The 19755-nt window shown below is 46.6% G+C and overlaps 1 long non-coding RNA gene across 1 annotated transcript in view; it reads right to left on the bottom strand.

Moving 5' to 3' along the window:
• LOC308057464 overlaps positions 1-17894 on the bottom strand; it is a 624999-nt gene extending 607105 nt beyond the window's left edge. Inside the window, exon 1 of the long non-coding RNA XR_013925274.1 lies at positions 17826-17894. This is a non-coding gene — a long non-coding RNA (uncharacterized lncRNA). The remainder of the gene's footprint in view (positions 1-17825) is intronic.
• Positions 17895-19755: the final 1861 nt, after the last annotated feature.

Consider the following 19755-nt stretch of genomic DNA (forward strand, 5'->3'; position numbering starts at 1 on the left):
GAGATGGTAAAGCTTTGCTGGGAACTGGGAAAAATCTCAAGAGAGGAAAAAAATGTGACAAAGGCAAGCTCTGATGGTGGAGAGTGACTATGGGGAGGAAGAACTGTCACTCCAGGGGTCCTGCTGCGGTGCAAGAGCTCAGCCAGAGGGAGCCTGGATCAGCCAGCCCATGGCAATGTTGGGGTGAGAGCAAGGCAGGGCAGCGAGATGGTGCCTACAGCCTGCAGGGAAACAGGGGCAGGGCTCCAACTGCCGCGATGAGAGACGGGACGCTGCTTGATGCAAGCAAATGTCGATTTATTGTATACAATCACAAGTTTATATACGTTATCAGAGGCCGCGCGCTTTAAACAGATTGGTTCTTTAAACTACACATTACATACTAGGCAATCCCTCATTGGTTAACTACAAACAAAGAGCGCTTTAAGTAAGTTTCAACAGTCATCAACCAGCACAAAGTTGTTACTTCTCTTTTGGGCCATCTGTTCCTCATTGCCTTATCTTTACTCAGCCTGACTCCTCCTGTCAGTTGTTACCTATTCACATGCCTTGTCCTCCCGAGGTTTGTAGCCATCCTGCCAAGGTTTTATGGCCGTCCTCCCAAGGTTGATGGCCCACAAGCTCCAGCACATCCCCGCTTATCAGCTGGACCGTACTTGGAGACTTGCCTCTCAGGCCTTGTCTCAGAAGTTCAGGGCAGGGGTTCAGTGCTTGGCTCTGTGCTTGCCTGAATCTCTGCTGCCACTTTTCTGTGGCTCCGCTTGGTGGCAATGGAAACTCAGCTGTGCAGGTCAGAGCAGGGGCTGAGATGCTGAAAGCATCACAGGGAGGTTGATGAGGAAGCTGAGCAAGTGCCTTCCCTCCCCAGCACGCTGCAGATGAAACCAGCATCAGCTCTCCTTTTCCCTCAGGCTTTGGGGGAGCTGTTTGTTCCTGCCTGCAGACAGAGAGCGGCTGCAGGGCAGATAGGGGCACACAGGGGCTGTGTTGCGATGGAGGGAAGACACAGTCACTCAATATGAGTGATCAGCAGACTTCGTTTGTTGTCCCTGACAGTCACCTTTTATATCTTGTTATAATTAGCTCATACATATTACAAAAGTTAAGCTCATTATTGGTTAGTTGCCTAAATACCAAGCCCGCCCCTAGTTTCTCTTCTGTCGTTTTCTGTTCCCACCTGCAACATTCTTTTCCCACCAAAATCTTCCTGTTATTGTGTAACAAAAACAGCCAAAGACAGTGTATTTTGCTTTACTTCAGATAAGCTGAGAGCGATGTGCATGTTTGTCCAGCCAGCTGGACTATGTCTATGAGACCTTTTTTCAGCTAGCCAGTTATCCGCAATTCCCCCGTTTTTATTTTGGGCAACATAGGCTTGGTTGACCATTTTCAATAACAGCGTTTTAACAGAGGAAAATACACAGCCAACTTATAAAATCTCAGTTCAGAAGTATAATTCCAGAAACACTTGAAAAATAAAGTTAGCTTGAAGCTTTCATTTAGATGCTCTTTCTGTTCCAGTGATATAAAAAGTTTAAAAAATTGAAAGGCAATTTTAAAGTTCTGAACATGGACTAATGCAAGCTCAAAACCCAAAAAGAAACCAAACTGATGTTTGACTAGGAATATTTGCAAATATTTTAGTGGAAAATCCCTGACCATTAACAATTTTCTGTCCCAATAACAACTGCCCTTATGCAACCAACCAGTCCATACATTTTCTGAAGAATACCTCATTGATATCAAAGAATTAACAAAGGGAAAAAATTAGTTCTAAGCTATATACATTCATAAGTGGATTTTTCAATAGTTACATACAGATTTACACACTAAGCCATAATGGCTTGTAGGTGATACACACAAGAAGAGTACATTGCTTATCTGTCTGAGTGTCTATGCTAAATTTGACAACTATGCCACAAGCCAAGCCTACATGGGTGCTGTGTGTTATGCACGTTCCTTAACAAACAGTAGAATAGACAAATTCCCAAGATCTAGTCCCCAACCTAATTATATTATTTTGTAGCCAATTAAGGAAAATAACACAAATGTGCATATCTACATGTGCACACACCTTTTAGTTCCGAACCAATCTGTGATAAAAGGCCTTAGCCTTATGGCATCATCGAATCTTAATGAGTACAGTAATTAAAAATGCAGTCTTACTCTAAGTGTGATTTATGCTGACATTCCCTCAAATGCTACACGTGAGTATTTCTCACTCAGCTGCCTCAAGTTAAAATAGTAGTATTTGTTAATATGTATTAAAAAATCATTAATTCTCTACAATAGCAGTTGACTTCCATAACACTATGGAAGCAAAAGAGGCTTAAGATGGGTTTTCTGAACACTAACAATTTATTTTAGACTGTCTAAACTCAGGTCTTGAAAGATTTCACTCTGCCAGACATAGAAACACTGTTGCACTCCAGTTGTGATATCCCTTTTCCCAAGTTGTCACATGCACATCTCGCTCAAGCAACCTTATTGTTCAAGTTTCTCTCTGCTACGTAAAAGCAGATTGCACTTGTAGATATAAAAGACAGCACCCTTACTTAGATTATTACCTTATAACATCCTAACTCTTAGTATACCTTGTATCTCTGATTTCATCACTTCAAAAATTCACCAGGAGCAGATAAAACCACAGCATCAGACTAAACTACACCTTAACTGCTGATTCAAATAAAGGCATTCTCTTCAGATATGCCTAATGCTTACAAATAATTTTGGCTGGTTTTGATCAAAAAACTATTATTACAATAATGATCAAAAATAATAATCCCGTTGGCAAAATGCCTTTAAGCCAGCCTCCTAGTCCCAACCACTTTCCACATTCAGAATACAGCATAAATACAGAATACAGAATAAATTATCTCCATCAAGGCAAAAAGGCTTCTTTTTAAACACAGCGATGTTTGCTAGTTCAAAGCAGAAACCCATTTCTTGTAGGTCTGACATCTGAAGCACTTCTTTTTTTTTTTTTTTTTTTTGTGGGTTTGTAATCAAGTCCGTATTTTTCCTTGAGAAGCTTAAGCTGTTCCACTTGTTTCATGAGTGTTTCCAACTCTGAGTTGTCGAATAGGTCCGTATTTCCCAAATATATCATACATTTCCTCCGCTGTGATTTTATACGGCAGGTTCCGAATATAGAGGATCTGATTGACCTCTGGGGGCAGCCAGATATTAGCTCGCTTGGCCGCTTGCATCGGATTGGAGGGGGGGGGGGGTGTGTGCCGGCTTGGAGAGAAACCGTGGCCGGGAAGGGGCCTGCCGGGCCGCGCGCCGCCGCTCGCCGCTGCCGCGGGGGTCCCGGATGCTATCCCATACGCTAATAACCCAAGTAATTCCTTTTTACAATCTATGTCCCTAACGCTCTGCTTTTCTAAAAAGCGTATGAGCAAATCATACGTCGCTTGTCTCTCCATACCTTCGTCAGCGCTGTTGCAGCCTTTGCGAGACTTCAGCGACGCGTGGCCGGCGGAACCCTCTGTAGGTGCTCCCGGGCGCGGGGACTGTGCCCTTCCGCCTCCTGCGCTGCTTTCAGGACCGGTACCCGAAACTCCGTCAAACCATGGCTCGCAGGTTCAGCCCTCTCTAGGGTCCCTGTTCGGGCGCCATTTGTCACGACAGAGGGAAGACAGTCACTCAATATGAGTGATCAGCAGACTTCGTTTATTGTCCCTGACAATCACCTTTTATATCTTGTTATAATTAGCTCATACATATTACAAAAGTTAAGCTCATTATTGGTTAGTTGCCTAAATACCAAGCCCGCCCCTAGTTTCTCTTCTGTAGTTTTCTGTTCCCACCTGCAACATTCTTTTCCCACCAAAATCTTCCTGTTATTGTGTAACAAAAACAGCCAAAGACAGTGTATTTTGCTTTACTTCATTTAAGCTGAGAACGATGTGCATTTTTGTCCAGCCAGCTGGACTATGTCTATGAGACCTTTTTTCAGCTAGCCAGTTATCCACAGGGCTGAGCTGGGCTCTGTGAGCGCTGGCAGGGAAGAGCCCTGGGGCCAGAGAAAGAGCTGCTGGCAGGGACAGCTGCAGGCAGCAGAGCCCTGGGCAGGGAGGGGGGAGATGCTGAGGGGAACCCTGATGCAGGGCAGATAGGGGCACCTCCTGGCCATGGTCTGCCGTGCAGGTGCCTTCCCTGAGCAACACACCTCTGCTCTCCTCTCCCACCCAGCACAGCCTTTAGACCGTTGGTTTCATGTGTTTCAACACCCCCTGGTCCAGCAGAGCAGCAGAAGGGATGAAGTGCATCTCTCCTGCTGCCACACTGCCATTTCTCGCTGAGAAGAGCCTGAGGGTGACTGTCCTGCACTGCTGCTGTGTGGGAGGTGGTGTGCCGGGCTGGGCAAGGGGAAGGAGTTCCCGAGTGTCCCTTTGTCTCTCTCCTGGCCTTGCTCAGATGCTACTGGGATTGCAGACAGGCTCTCTGGCAATAGGAGTTTCAGGTGCAGGCTCAGGCGCAGACCTTGTGGGTCCTCCTGTGCAGACATGTCCTCAGCATAGAGGTGTCCCAGCTTTCCCCTAACTGATGATGCTGTGGGCAATGCAATCTGTGAGGCTGGGGGAGGAGCTGATGCTCTGTCTCGAGCTTTCCATGATCAGGACCCTTGACTATCTGTTTTGGGTGTCCACCCAAGGTCTGTGCTGCTTCCAGGGCACACAGTGAGCCCTAGGTGTCCTTGGATAGCAGTGTGGTGCTGAGCCACAGGGCTGACAGGCCCTTCTGCACGGGGAGCAGTTTGTGCTAAGCCAGGGCAAGGCCAGGACTGGCCCCTGCCCCCAGGGTTCCCATGAAGCCCCTGCTGCAGAGCAGGGCTCACTGCTGGGCAGCCAGCGGGCACAGCCCCTGCTCCTCACAGCACACTCGGCCAGCACTCAGCACAGCTCCAGCCACGGCTCGGAAGGGAGCTCTCCTAGGAACGGCAGAGGGGGGGACATGGGGCACCGGGGGCGCATCTAGGAGAAACAGCTTTCACTTGGCTCACAGAAGTCTTTCCTGACTTGTCACTATATTTGCTTCATGAAGAGGACCCTATGTTTGGAGGCAGCAGATGTCCAACAGCAGCTCCATCACCCAGTTCCTCCTCCTGGTATTGGCAGACACGTGTGTTGCTAGGTAGGGCCTGGCGGCCGGAAGATGTCGCGCTGTACGGACACACAGGGCCCCCCTCCAGGTAGCCAACAGCTTGTAGCTTATGATATAAGCAGACAGAAGTGACACTGTAAACCTAGGCTATATAGTGCCGCGTCGTTCAGCAATAAACGCCATTTACCATCCACCACATTGGTGTCTGTGAGCTGATGGACTGCACGGCCAGGGATTGGCTGCAGTGCCGTTCCTGAACCAGGTCACTGCGCGCCTGCGAAGGCAACAAGTGGTGCCGAAACCCGGGAACATTCACCTGGAATCGGGTAAACGGCGGCCGGAGTGGCAGGACCAGCCCGGCGGGGAGGATGCTCCCGGACCAACCAAGAGGATGAAGCTCTTGTGAAGGTCGTATTACAGCTGCATAAGCAGTGGGGTATTGATTGTAAGCCCAAAGATTTTACTCTTGCAGTTGCGAGACTTTTAGAGCTCGGGGTCATTGACCAGCCGGTGGATATACTCTACCCAGATGTGTGGGACAAGTGCTCCCATGCTTTATGTGACGAAACGATGTCTACTGGTAATGGGAAAAATCTGAAAGCGTGGGGGACAGTCGTCCAGGCTCTCCAAAAAGCTAGACGCGAGCAGGAGACCTGTAAAGCTGCAAGGGATTGTCTGTTAACCACCCCGCGGGTGGCAAATGGGGCGACTAGCCAAACCTCACACCCCCCGGTTGAGGAGGGTTCCGCCGACCCTCAAAGCCGACAGAACAGTGACGCGCCCACTCAGCGTCCAAAAGACTCTTCCGTCTCCAACTCACCCACAGCACCCTCGGCGGACTCCTTTTGGGGCAAGCTGGCTGCAGAGGCCAGGGGCGCTGAGGCAAAAGCCAAGGCCGAAACTACACGGACTGAACCACCGCCCTGTGCGCCCCAAGATGGCGCTGAGCAGCAAGGGGAAGGGCGGGGCCAGACCGCCCCCGGCGGGAGCAGGGGGGGGGCGCTAGGGTTAACAGGTGCACACCGAGGGGATGGGGAGGGGAATGGGAAGGAAAAGAGTGATTGGCACGACCAAAAAAGGGAAAAGAGCACCAGCGAGGGGCAGAAAGCCAATCAGAATGACCCTCCCCAAAAATGCCCTTATAAGGCAGGCGCCTCCCCAAGCGGAAGGCGGGGCGGGCAGAAAGGGAAAGAACCGCCCGATTACGCAAGGCAAGGGAGGGGCCGAAGCCCGACCACATACCACCAGCACCCGGAAGTGAGCAGTCAGTCGGGCTCTGACTCCGGCTCAGACTCTGCATGGCAGACTTGGCTGGCAAATACAAAGACCAAAATATCACCACTCACGGGGAAAGAAAGACACAAGGGGACAGAAATTCCTCTCACAGATTGGAGAAAAATACAAATTGCATGTGCCGATTGGGCCCCATCGGACGCACTAGCATTCCCGGTCCGAGTGACGGACGGGGGACAGAGGGTCCATTCCCCCTTAAGCCCTAAGGATATAAAAGCGATTGTTAAAGAACTCGCAGACAAAGGACTCAATTCTGCCATGGTCTCCACCCTCATAGATGGGGTTTTTGGGGGGATGATTTGCTCCCGTTCGATATAAAACGGACTTGTAGGTTGATTTTTGATGGGGCAGGGGTGATTTTGTTTAAACAAGAATGGGAGGAGAACTGTGCGAGGCAATTAGTCCGAGTAACCGGGGTGGATCATCCGCTACACGGCTCCAGCCTACAGCGGTTGATGGGTACAGACCCAACAATGATTACCCCCCAAGCACAAGCCCAGGGCCTGCGGGCCCATGAAGTTATGGCAATTACTTGTGCAGCTAGAGAGGCCATTTGCACGACCTCTAGAGTTATTGCCAAGCCATCGCCACGGTCCACAATAAAACAAAAAGAAAGTGAGTTTTACACAGGTTGTAGATCGTCTCCAAGCAGCAGTCGATTCCTCGGCCCTACCCTTGGAGGCGAAAGGCCCAGTCATCGCAGACTGTTTGCGGCAACCCAGGACAACCCAGGAGTCACGATGCAACATGTATCAGGGCGGGGTAGATGTGTCGGCGAAATACCCCTTGAAAAAAGGCCTCTGTGTTTGAACGAGTCCACATCAGAAGAGCTATCGAAAGCTGATTGGCTAGTTCCTGTCAAAAACACCAAATGGATATGTTCAAAATCCAGAATTACCCCACGTGTCTCTCTTAAACTGCTCAAAGGAAACCATGAATTTTGTATACAGGTAAGGATTATTCTGAGAATCGTATACCATCCTGAGGAATACATATACTCATCAAACCCTTCCAGCTTCGCATTATATCCAAAAGCAAGAACCCGTCACCGCTCTGACTATAGCTACCTTGCTAGCCGTAGGGGCCGCAGGGGCAGGAACAGGTATAGCCTCGTTAGTCGAACAGAACCAGAAGTTCCAGTCCCTCAGAATTGCAGTGGTTGAGGATCTGGCTCGCATTGAACCATCGATCAGCGCTTTGGAAAAGTCACTGAGTTCGTTGTCCGAAGTAGTTTTACAAAATCGTAGAGGATTGGATCTCATGTTTTTACAACAAGGCGGGTTATGTGCGGCATCAGGAGAAGAATGTTGCGTGTCAGAGATACAATGGCCCAACTTAGAGAAAGGCTAGAAAAAAGAAAGAAAGACAGGGAAACCCAACAAGGGTGGCTTGAATCGTGGTTTGCCCGTTCACCGTGGTCAAGCACCCTGATATCTACCTTGGCAGGGCCGATTGCAGTGATCATCATGGCGCTGATCTTCGGACCCTGTATACTGAATAAGCTCGTGCCATTTATCAAGAGCCACCTAGAGAAAGTCGACTTTATGCTGGTAGAACGCCATCAACTGCTTTAACTTTTAAGTCTCATTTGGTATTACCCTTAGCTACCTCTAGCTTACCCTAATTCATACCTTGGTATTATCAATTACCCCTTACCTTCCACCTGACCACTGTGCCTTATGTTTTTTAGTCAAGTTGATACAATATTCTTTTAATATTTTAAAAAACCATAGAATATAAATTAAATTAAGATTTTGATTGTTATATTTTAGCTGATTCAATTATCCATAGGGAGGGGGGAAATGTAGGTAGTTAGGGCTTGGCGGTCGGAAGATGTCGCGCTGTACGGAAATATAGAGCCCCTCTCTGGATAGCCAATAGCGTTTAGCTTATGACATAAGCAGACGGAAGGGACGTTGTAAACCCAAGCTCTATAATGCCGCGCCACTTATCAATAAACACCATTTTGCCATCCACCACATTGGTGTCTGCGTGCTGATGGACCGAGCGGCCTGGGGTTGGCCGCCGTGCCGTTCCTGAACCAGGTCACCGCGCGCCTGCGAAGGCAACAGGGGAATTGAGAGGATGTTAGAAGCCTTGAAAGGGCAAGTTCTAAATGTACCATGACTGCGAAAAAAAAAAAGCAGAGTGAAGAAGCATGAGTTATGCCTGAAGAAGTATCTTCAAGTACCCTCAAAGACCTTTCCCAGGCCTGACAAAAGCCCAGGGGATTACTGGCAAATAGACTTTTTCCAAGTTACTGCAGAAATTGGGTATCAGTATCTTTTAGTCATGACAGATGCTTTTTCAGGCTGGCTGGAAGCTTTCCCTTGCCGCACCAATAAGAAGTGTCATTAGTGTAAGTTCAGAGATAATACTGTGAGAAACTATGGACTAGAGTATTGTTTATTAAGATTTATGTTAAGCTCAATGTAAAGTTTAGGCAACAAAAGATATGAAAACGCTTATGCAAACAGCTACCAGACACCGCTTGTGTAAGATAAGATAACCGCAATACACAAACTAAACCAGACACCAGGGCAAACAACCCCATATAAGGACATATGAGTGAGGGGTCAACTATGGGACAAAGGAAGAAGACCACCAGGAGGCAGAAAACGACCCCCTAACAACAACTGAAGCATGACTCCACTACCTCATGAACACGGAAGTAAAGATGTATAAAAAGGGACTGTTTGAACTGCTCAGGACGGCAGTTGGCGGAGCGCAGACTCCCCTGTTGTCCAGCGCTGTTTTGCTCATATTCTACTTGCTATAATTAAGAAAATTTTAATTGGATTATGATCCATTGCGGTCTCAATTTATAACAATTTCTGGTGCTGTGACTCGGATAAGGAACAGTGGGCTTTGGTCCTCCGGGGAGGCGCCCCGCGACATTTCGCGGCCCCGCGACCAACAGCTTACTCCAACCTTACCGACGAACCTAAATTCTAGAATAATGAGCAAAGGAGAAACCGGTAAAATCCCATAAAAATTCTGTGCACGGGAGTCCGGATGAAGACGCAGGACGCGTAAGTATATTGCGAATTTGTTCGCAGGGTTTGCCGTTCAGGCGGGATTGGGTTTCCTGGAATATAACGAGTGAGAGGTTCGATATACTGAACCAAGCGAGTGTGGACTCTTAAGTACTGCGTTTCCCATCTCCCGCGAGGGACTGGGCCAGGAACAAGGGGAGCGAGTGAGTGTATGTTTGTGGATATTCCAGAAGATGGGGGCGAAGGGCAGCAAGCCTTCGAATCCCATGGGAAGGGTACCCACTGTACCTAAGAATACCCCTCTGGCATATATCTTAGACAATTGGAGATATTTCCCTGGAACCCTAGGGAAAGATAAGCAGAAAATGATAGAATATTGTACTAAGATATGGGGAGGGAAGAAGATTTCTAAAAATGTCTTTTGGCCAGTCTATGGGTCAGAAGAAGATTGGGTAAGACAGCAATTAAACCTCTGGGTTAATAATAATAATAATAATAAAAAAAAAACTTAACCCGGAGGAGAGTCAATATGCGGAAGTGTGGCTAGAAAGACCGGGAGCTAGATTTTACCCGCTGAATGAAATAAAAACTAAACAAAAGAAAAAGTAGGAAGAGTTAGACGAAACCCTTCTAACCCCCCCTCCTTACGCTCCTCCTCCTGCTCCCGCAGCCTCTCCAGAGGTCCCCAGAGCGCCCACTCCCCCACCAGAGTCGGAACAAGGGTCTCCCCCTCTTCCTAGACGCGTAACTAGAAGTCAAAAAGGGGCAGCTCTAATATACCCCCTAAGAGAAATGCCCATGGGGGGACCTCAACCTGTGATCGGATATATTTCTGTGCCTCTAAATTCGGCTGGCCTACGAGATTTTAAAAGGACCGAGATGGGAAACTTAATTGAGGACCCACTCGGAGTGGCAGAAAGATTAAATCAATTTCTGGGACCAAACCTTTATACTTGGGATGAGATGCAATCTATCCTTTGTCAATTATTTACTACCGAGGAAACCCAGGGACCCCAAGCAGATATTAAATGGCCACTCCAAAGACCTAATTGGGATAATCAGGATCCGGTGCATAGAACTCATATGCAGGACCTGAGAACTATAGTAATTCAGGGGATTAGAGAAGCAGTACCCCGTGGCCAGAATATTAATAAAGCATTTAATGAAATGCAAAAGAAAGATGAGAGCCCCACTGAGTGGCTGGAACGACTGAGGAAAGCCCTTCAGCTGTACTCTGGGGTAAATCCAGACAACCCTTTAGGGCAAGCGCTCCTCAAAACTCAGTTTGTGGCAAAATCATGGGAAAAACTTTAGCGGAACACTTCAGCAGGAGAGGACAGATAAGGGTAAAAGAAATAATTAAGCAAGAAAAGCAGATGGCCAGCAAGGGCATAAATTACCTCAGACTGATAAGAACACTGCAAATGAGCACAAGGTGAAAAGTACACCATGAGGAAGACCTACAGCCTTCCTCCCATAGACCACTGCCCACATTCTAAAGACCCCGGCCCACAATTTTTGGAAGAATCTGCGCAAGTGTGAAAGACTGATAAGCTAATTAGCATACGAAGTGAGGGTAGGCGGGTTCAGGTAATGAATATGTATAGGCGTTAATGGAATATTCATTGTTTCATTATATAAATATAAGATAATCTGCCCCTCTGGGTGTGTACGATTGGTGGAAAGATCCCCCGTACGCCCGGCGCCGACAATAAAGAATACTTAATCACTAAGAAATTCTGAAGACGTTCTTTGAAACAATTTGGCACCCCAGATGGGACGGCTCTCTGCCTGACTGTAGGACCCGCTGGGAAGTGGACTCCCTTGGGTACCCCCGGGATTTTCCCGGAGGGACTCCCCAACTCATCGGATCACTGCGGAGGCAGACAAGAATCCCATCTCCTGTAAGTGATAGTATTCTTTATTGCTGTATTCTGGTATTACCAGTAATCTGGGGTTACCCGTAAGACGGGAAATTGATTTCCGCAGGGTAACATCTGGGTATGCTTGGGAACTAGTTTCTCAAGTATACGTCTGGTCTGGAAAACTCAGGTATACTTCTGTGGCTGACACCCTAAGTATACTTCTGGTTCTGTTTGGGTTTTATCGGCATTTAATTGCCATCTAGAATCTGGCAAGTTTGCTTATAAAGCTTATTTGCTGCAGTGTTGCTTATTTTGGTTACCGGATTTATGGAATGTGGAATTTGACTTTAATAATTGTTACTGTGATTTTGGCTATATTTTTGATAATAATAGTGAGCTCTTGGTGTTGCTGTAGAAAGATACCTGTGTGTTGCATTTTGTAAGTAGTAATTCTGTAAGTGATAAGTGTGTTCTGTGAGTGTAAGCTGGGAAAAATGGGAGGAAAGCAGAGTGGTGGGATTTTAAAGAAAAATCCGCTAGGGTGTGTTTTGAGTCACTGGAGGGATATTGGAGGGTCTGCTGGTGGAAATGTGAATAAGAAAACATTGATAAAGTACTGCAATCAATGGTGACCACTTTATAAGCTGGAAGGTGGGGAAAAGTTGCCTTGTAATGGAACTATAAATTATAATACTTTGCTGCAGTACGGAGAGAAGGAAAATGGGATGAAGTAATGTGTGCTGATATGTTTGTGTGACAGAAGGAGTGTGGGATTAACACCACCTGATCTTTGATTATGGCTCTAGAAAAGGATAGAAAAAAAACCAAACAAACAAAAAACCAAAAACCTGAGACCTAAACTAAAAGGATGTTCTTGTTGAAATATTTGTGTAAAAAAATAGAGAGAGCTCAGGTTGTGGTTCTTTCTGTGCAGCAACCAGAATGAAACACGTTGTAAGATAAAAAACTTGTGCTAATGTATGTAAGATCTGAAGCCGGGGGGGGGGTGGAGAGTCAAAAACCCTGTGAAAGTGTTAAAGTATTGGGGTGAGTTTGTACAAACCCCCGTACCCCCCCGAAGGTGCGGCTGAGTCACGCTGGACGCATGGCAGGGTGTTTGCTATTTGCCTGCGAAGGCTGATATGTAATAACACAGACTTAAAGCAACAAGTAGCAGATTTGCATTCAGGGTAAGAAAGAGTTAAAATAGAAGTGCTGCTGCAGAGGCAGGCTTGTGTAACCTGCAGAGCAGGAACAGCATCTCCTGCCCTGAATCCTCCTGATGGTGGGGAGGAGAGGGTTGCTGTTGCTGACAATTGAGCAGAAGGACCTGACAATGTCACCCCGATTGCTGCAGCATTTGCAGCACAACAGGACCGGTAACGGCCCCTCTAGGGCAGGCAGCGGGTCTGAGGAGAGTAAAGGTGAATCTCTGATGGGGAAATTTAGATGTTTGAAAGTTAGTTGTGAATAGGACTGGATAAAGGTTCGAGTTGATTTTTACTAAGGTAATCGTGATGTAGAAAAGTTGGTGAATACAAAACCAACTTATTTGGTGTTAAACTTCAGTGAAAAGAATTTGTTACAGTTGTGGGAGCTGCTGGCCACCAGGAAAATATCCTGAAACCTTTAAAGTAAATGTTGAGCTTATCTTTAATTCAACAGAAAAGTGGAAGAAAGGACCTCCCTGAAGTAAAAGAAATCTTTAACCAGGTATATCTGGAAGCAAATTCCAGGTAAGGGGAAAAATGCTTTCCCTGTTACAGTAGAAATGATAAACGGGAGGCCTGCCTAGTTCAGGTAAAACAATATCCCTTGGTCAGCAAGGCTGTGGGGATATTGGCAGAAAAACTGAAATAAAATACACTCTGTAGTAGTTCTACTAATGTAAATCTGTGTCTTACCATGACTGTGACTTGTTATGGGATGTGCAGATGAAACTCTGCATTGACAACAAAGTACAAGGAATAAGGTTGGTCAAGTGCCTCCTACCACAATCAAGGGCAAGACTGGGTTGGCCTCTGTGTTTGCCACCAAGAAGGATCTTGAGCTCTGCTGCTGGCTGCAACCCAGTAGGCGTTGAGCGGTGGGGACATATGCCATGCCAGACCTTGATGTGAGGAATGGCCCCCTCTGTTATAAGAGGGTCGTCCAGGAAGGAAGAACATAAGATGGCCCATTAAGGCACTGATTTGGAAATTGGAAACCGCCTGGCTGACCATGAAGCCATACAAGTAGCAGAGGAGGTAGGAAAGGAGGAATTATCCTTAATACCAGATGGTAAAATCCAAACTGTAAGTACAGATCAGGAGCCAAATTATTCTAAAGAAAACTTAAAGGTCATTCAGGACATGAATGATAAAATAAATAAGTGGACTTATTTGAGGGATGGTCGTATAGTGGTACCACCCAATTTAATATGGACCACAGCCATAATAGAACATAATAAGATGTATTGGGGAGCTGATAATTTATATAAAAGTCTAAATCAGAAATTGATAGGGCAGAACTTGTATACTGTAATAAAACAGGTGACTCAGCGATGTGAAATGTGTTTGAAAATTAGCCAGGGCAACAGTGGCAAGTTGATTTTTCCAGACTCCAAGAATTGGGGGGGTACCAATATTTATTAAATGAATGGACACCCCAACGTATCATACAGTATTATAGACCTGCAACTTGGAATCCTAATGAACTTATTAACGGTGCTCGAGAACCTATCTACAATCTGAATCATATCATTCGTCTACAGGCTGTCTTGGAAATTATTACTAATCAAACAGCTAAAGCTTTTGACGTGAAATGCAATTTATCAACACAGGATGGTTCTCAATTACCTGCTAGCCGAAGAAGGAGGTGTTTGTGGTAAAGTAAATGTTTCCAATTGTTGTTTGAAAATTGATGACAATGGTGAGGTAGTTAAACAAATCACATCAGAGATAGGGAAGTTAGCCCATGTTCCCGTCCCAACTTGGAAAGACGAATATTGACTTGTTTTCCTGGCTTCTCGGGAGCCCCTGGGTAAAACAAATCCTATTTTATTTGTTATGTGGATTAGCCATCTTATTGTTTTTGCCATGTGCTGTTCCATGTTTTATAAGATTAATTCAACACATTATAATGGTTTCACCCGATGGCGTTAAACAAATGCGAGTAGCATGACAATTTATTAACATTTTAATAGCCAACAAGAATTTGGAAACAATTGACTCTTAACATTTCAGATAACAATGTAGGCTGAGTAAGAAAAAAAATAGAATAGCAGCAAAAACAACCGCCAGGAACACATAGATGAGGATATGGTAACGCCTTTTATACTTTTCCACCTCCGCCATAAGTTCTTGACATGAGACAACAGAAAAACGCACCCTCTGCCTAAACAGCAACAGGAAGAAAAAAGTTTTGATCTTCTTTCTAATGAACCATATAGGTTAAACGTTTTGAGAACACTCACCTTACAGAATGTTCAGAGGGCGAAATGTCCACTCTAGACCCTTCTTCCCTGGCAGGTGACGTGGTGGTCTGGTGGTAAGAAAACCTTACATTGAAAACAGGGACCTGTCATTTGGCCATAGTGCCATAAATGTTACCATTAACAGACTTACCGGAGTGGTAAGCTCGGGAAATGGGTTTGGGACTTCATCTGGGTACGCAGTAGCCATTGTTGATCACGCCAATGGTCCGTGTATACCTTTGAACATGCGCATGCGCGATTTTAAAACCCCACAGAATGTGTTGGAAAAATCTGGAAAGACCGCGCATGCGAAATCCCTATAGTCTAGCCATGATAGTGACGCATGTAAAAAAAAAAAAAGGGAATGTGTTAAGAAAAAGTGTTATTTTTAAGTTTTGGTTTTGTATGTTATTATTATATGTATTACCCAATTATGCCTATTGTAGTTGTGACGTATTACCTTGTGAGTGTTACGATAAATGTTGGGATTGTGGAAAAAGGTTTGCTTGCAGTGCCGAGAATGAAAGTAGCGTCTAATAAACAATAATAGGATAAAAAGAAAAAGGGGGGATTGTGAGAAACTATGGACTAGGGTATTGTTTATTAAGATTTATGTTAAGCTCAATGTAAAGTTTAGGCAACAAAAGATATGAAAACGCTTATGCAAACAGCTACCAGACACCGCCCATGTAAGATAAGATAACCGCAATACACAAACTAAACCAGACACCTCTGATGCAAGATAAGATAACCACCAGGTGTCCAGGAACCGACAGAAACAGGGTAATGAGACAAAGGTGGAAGACCAGCAGGAGGCAGAAAACGACCCCCCTAACAACAAAAGCATGACTCCACTACCTCATGAACATGGAAGTAAAGATGTATAAAAAGGGACTGTTTGAACTGCTCAGTACGGCAGTTGGTGGAGCGCAGACTCCCCTGCCGTCCAGCGCTGTTTTTGCTCATATTCTACTTGCTATAATTAATAAAATTTTAATTGGATTATGATCCGTTGTGGTCTCAATTTATAACACATCTACCTCCAGGATGCTTCCTTTTCTCTCTGGAGGTACTTGAGGAATTCCTTCTTTAGCCAAGAATCTCTCTTGGCATGTCTGCTTGATTTCCTGCTTCTTGGTATGGACAGTTCTGCTTGGGAAATGCTTTCCTGAATGACCAGCCGTACACAGCTCTGCTGTCCTTGAGTGCTGCTGCCCATGGGACTACCACTACAAGTCCCCTGAAGAGGCTAAAGTCTTCTCCCACTATTTCATGAGCACTACAGCCAGGGCTGACACTGGTTTTCACTCCCTCAGCAGCACTGCCTGTTTGGCAAGGACCAGATTCAGGTGAGCGTCACCTTTGTTGGCCTGACACCTGTGCAAAGAATTTGTCTCAAGAGACCCCCGACACCAGCTGGACGGTGTGTATCCTGCTGTGCTCCCCTTCCAGAAAGTGTCAGGGTCATGAAGTCCCCAGTAAGAGCTGGGATCATGGACTTGCAGACTTCCTTGGCTTGCTTAGATAAGCCTTTCTCCACTGCCGTACCCTGAGTGCGGGTGCTGTGTCTCCCACCAGGATGGCACACTAACCGGCCTCTCGCTGACACTCTCCTGCAAGGGCTCACCCAACCTGCTGCACACCCCGTAGAGGAGATCCGCACGGGCAACAAGTGCCTGCACACGGAGGGCATCCCCTCCTCAGCTTCCTGGCCTGTCCCTCGTGAAAAGCCCACACCTTCCCCTGCCGCACCACTGTGACCTGTCCCACCACCCCTCAGGATTTAGTTCATCAATAGCATGATTTACTCCATCCATATCCAGCACGATGACAGCAGGTGGAAGTCCAGCTCCTCCTGCCTGTGCCCCAGGCCCAAGCCATCGGTGCGCTTTTGGGCTGCAGCACCTCAGCCATAGCGCTGGGGCCACGCTCAGGCTTCTCTCGGGCAAAGCTGGTACCAAGCGCCCCCAAGCCAGCGTGTGCCCGTGCTGTGCTGGAGACCAGAGACCTGCTGGAGTGGGTGGCGGTGGCAATCTAAGCGCACCGGCAGAGGAAGCCCTGCCCTCTGCAAGGCCAGAAAAGCAGTGCTGGGCTCTGCAGCCCTGGCAGAAGAAGGCTTGGCTAGCTGCAGTGCTGCTGAGGCCCCTGAAGGCCTGTGGGGGAGGGGAGGCTGACCTCCAGGAGGACATGGTGCTGCTGAAAATGTGCTTCAGTTTGGGTATGCTGTGATCCAGGAACACTGTGAGAACCATGCACTGGTTCTTTGATGGTATCTTCACGGGGCTGAGCAAAGGATTGTTGGAATAAGTACCAGCGGAGTGTGGGAGTAGCCAGGTGATTGGAACCCCCACTGTGATGGGCTTCCTGTTCATGGACCAGCTGGATGAACTTGGGTCAGACCGTGACGCACTGCAGGGCTGGGATTCAGTTGCTGGTTGACAGAAACCAAAGCTACCTGAGGTGCCACCTGGGCTTCCTCAACGGAACCATATTCCTGACAATAAAGATTTGGATGCCCACGTTCTTATGTTGCAGAAGGAAGCCGAGCTCCATTAGATACCAGAAGCAGTTACAAATGCTGCAATACCTCTTGTACGGGCTTCAGGAACACCAGGGCAACCCCAAGCAGGGGAACCAGTAATCATCCAGCTGAAGCCAAATGCCAGACCAGCAAGTCAAAAGCTGTACCCAGTTAAACTGCAAGTCAGGAAAGGGTTGGAGTCATTAATTGAACAGATCACAGATTTTGGGTTACTAAGAGAATGGCAATCAGAACATAACACTCCAGTATTACCAGCCAGGAAGCCAAATTCAGAAGAATATAAACTGGTGCAAGATTCAAGAGCTATAAATCCAACTGTGCAAGATGTCCATGAGGCAGTAGCACACCCGTATGCCCTCCTGACCACCCTGAAGGAGAATGAGGAATGGTTTACTGTATGAGATGTGAAGATGCGTTCTTCTGCCTTGTGCTGGCTGCTGCCAGTCACCAATCGCTTGGTTTCAAATGGGAAAGCCCTGAAACTGGTCGAGAAACCCAGCTGTGCAGGGCTGTATGACTGAAAGGAGTTAAAAATAGTCCTACAGTCTTTGGAAATTGTGAGAAACTATGGACTAGGGTATTGTTTATTAAGATTTATGTTAAGCTCAATGTAAAGTTTAGGCAACAAAAGATATGAAAACGCTTATGCAAACAGCTACCAGACACCTCCCCTGTAAGATAAGATAACCGCAATACACAAACTAAACCAGACACCCTTGATGCAAGATAAGATAACCACCAGGTGTCCAGGAACCGACAGAAACAGGGCAATGAGACAAAGGAGGAAGACCAGCAGGAGGCAGAAAACGACCCCCCTAACAACAAAAGCATGACTCCACTACCTCATGAACATGGAAGTAAAGATGTATAAAAAGGGACTGTTTGAACTGCTCAGTACGGCAGTTGGTGGAGCGCAGACTCCCCTGTCGTCCAGCGCTGTTTTGCTCATATTCTACTTGCTATAATCAATAAAATTTTAATTGGATTATGATCCGTTGTGGTCTCAATTTATAACAGAAATCAATTAGCCAGTGAGTTGGAAAGCTGGCAAAGGAGGTATGAAAATGTCGCCTTGCTGCAATAGGTAGGTGACATACTGCTAGCAACCAGTAGTAAAGAAGGTTCTATAACAAGGACCTCCTAAACTCTGGGGACTAGCAGGGTACAAAGTACCCTGGGAAAAGGCAGAGACCACCCCAGAAGAAGCAACCAATTGGGGATTTACAATTTCCCTGGGCCTGCAGAGTCTTGGAGCTGGAGGAAAAGGGCCATTTGTCAAATCCCAGAAGCCAAATGAAAACAAGAGCTCAGAGCATCCCTGGGAATGGCCGGGTGGTGTCACTTACGGATAATGAATTTGGGACTCGTTGCCAAGCTTTTATATGAAGGTGTCGGAGAAACGGAAACCTCCTTGTCTGGACTCAGGAGTGCAGAGAGGCATTTACGGAATGGAAACGGACTGGAATGAGTGCTCCAGCTCTAGGCCTCCCAAACCTAGAAAACCCACTGGAACTCTTGTGCATGAAAGGTGACACGTTGCCTTAGGAGTGTAGGCCCAGAGACTGGAACCATGGAGCAGAGTCGTGGGGAGCTTTTCCAAACAGCTGGACAGTGTCAGTAAAGGACGGCCAACCTGTCCGCGCACGGTGGCAGCTACAGTATTACCGGTGCAAGAGGCCCAGGAACTGACACCTGGGTAAAAATGACATGATCTCAGTGGCAAAGAAGAAGTAACTCATGGTTGTTTAAAGACAATGGCAGAGGTATATTCTAGCCGAGTGGAATTAAAAGGCACGCCAACAGAAAATGCAGACTGGGACTTATTTGTAGGTGGTAGTAGTTTTGTGCGAAATGGGACCCAAAGAGCAGGATATGTGGTGGTAACTATCAGAGAGAGAAGAGAAAGCAAAGCCCTCTCATCTGACACGTGGGCCCAAGAGGCAGAACTCACAGCCTTACTAAGGTCACTGGCATTATTATCAACAGACAAGGCTTTTTTAATGAATGGACATATTTGAAATTTGCCTTTGGAATAGACCATGCCGATGGGGCTGTGGGAAAGAAAGAAAGAAAGAAAGAAAGAAAGAGGACTGTGAACCTCTCAAGGATCCCCAGCCAAATTATGAGGCAAAGACCCAACAATCATTTCAGGTGACCAGCTGACCCAGGGTGCTGGCAATTATGCATCGCAAACTGCAGCACCTTGGAGATAGTTCGGTGCATATAGGACAGCAAGTGGCAGATCAAGCAAGGAAAGAAGCAGCTGAAAGTGAAATATTGCTAGTCCTGCCAGAGAAACGGCAGAAATTAGGACCTAAGAGCCACAGGATCCACCAGGAAACAATCAGTTGGCTAATATACTGAAGGCAACCCAAATCACGGATGATGGGTGACTCCTTCGCATCAACTAACATTTACAGAGGAAATTATGTGTGAATTGGCTAAAAGGAAGCACCAAGAAACTCCCTGGGGATTTGAGAGGATGTTAGAAGCCTT

This window comes from Falco punctatus, assembly GCF_963210335.1.
Source record: "Falco punctatus genome assembly, contig: scaffold_30, whole genome shotgun sequence".
Lineage (NCBI taxonomy): Eukaryota > Metazoa > Chordata > Aves > Falconiformes > Falconidae > Falco > Falco punctatus.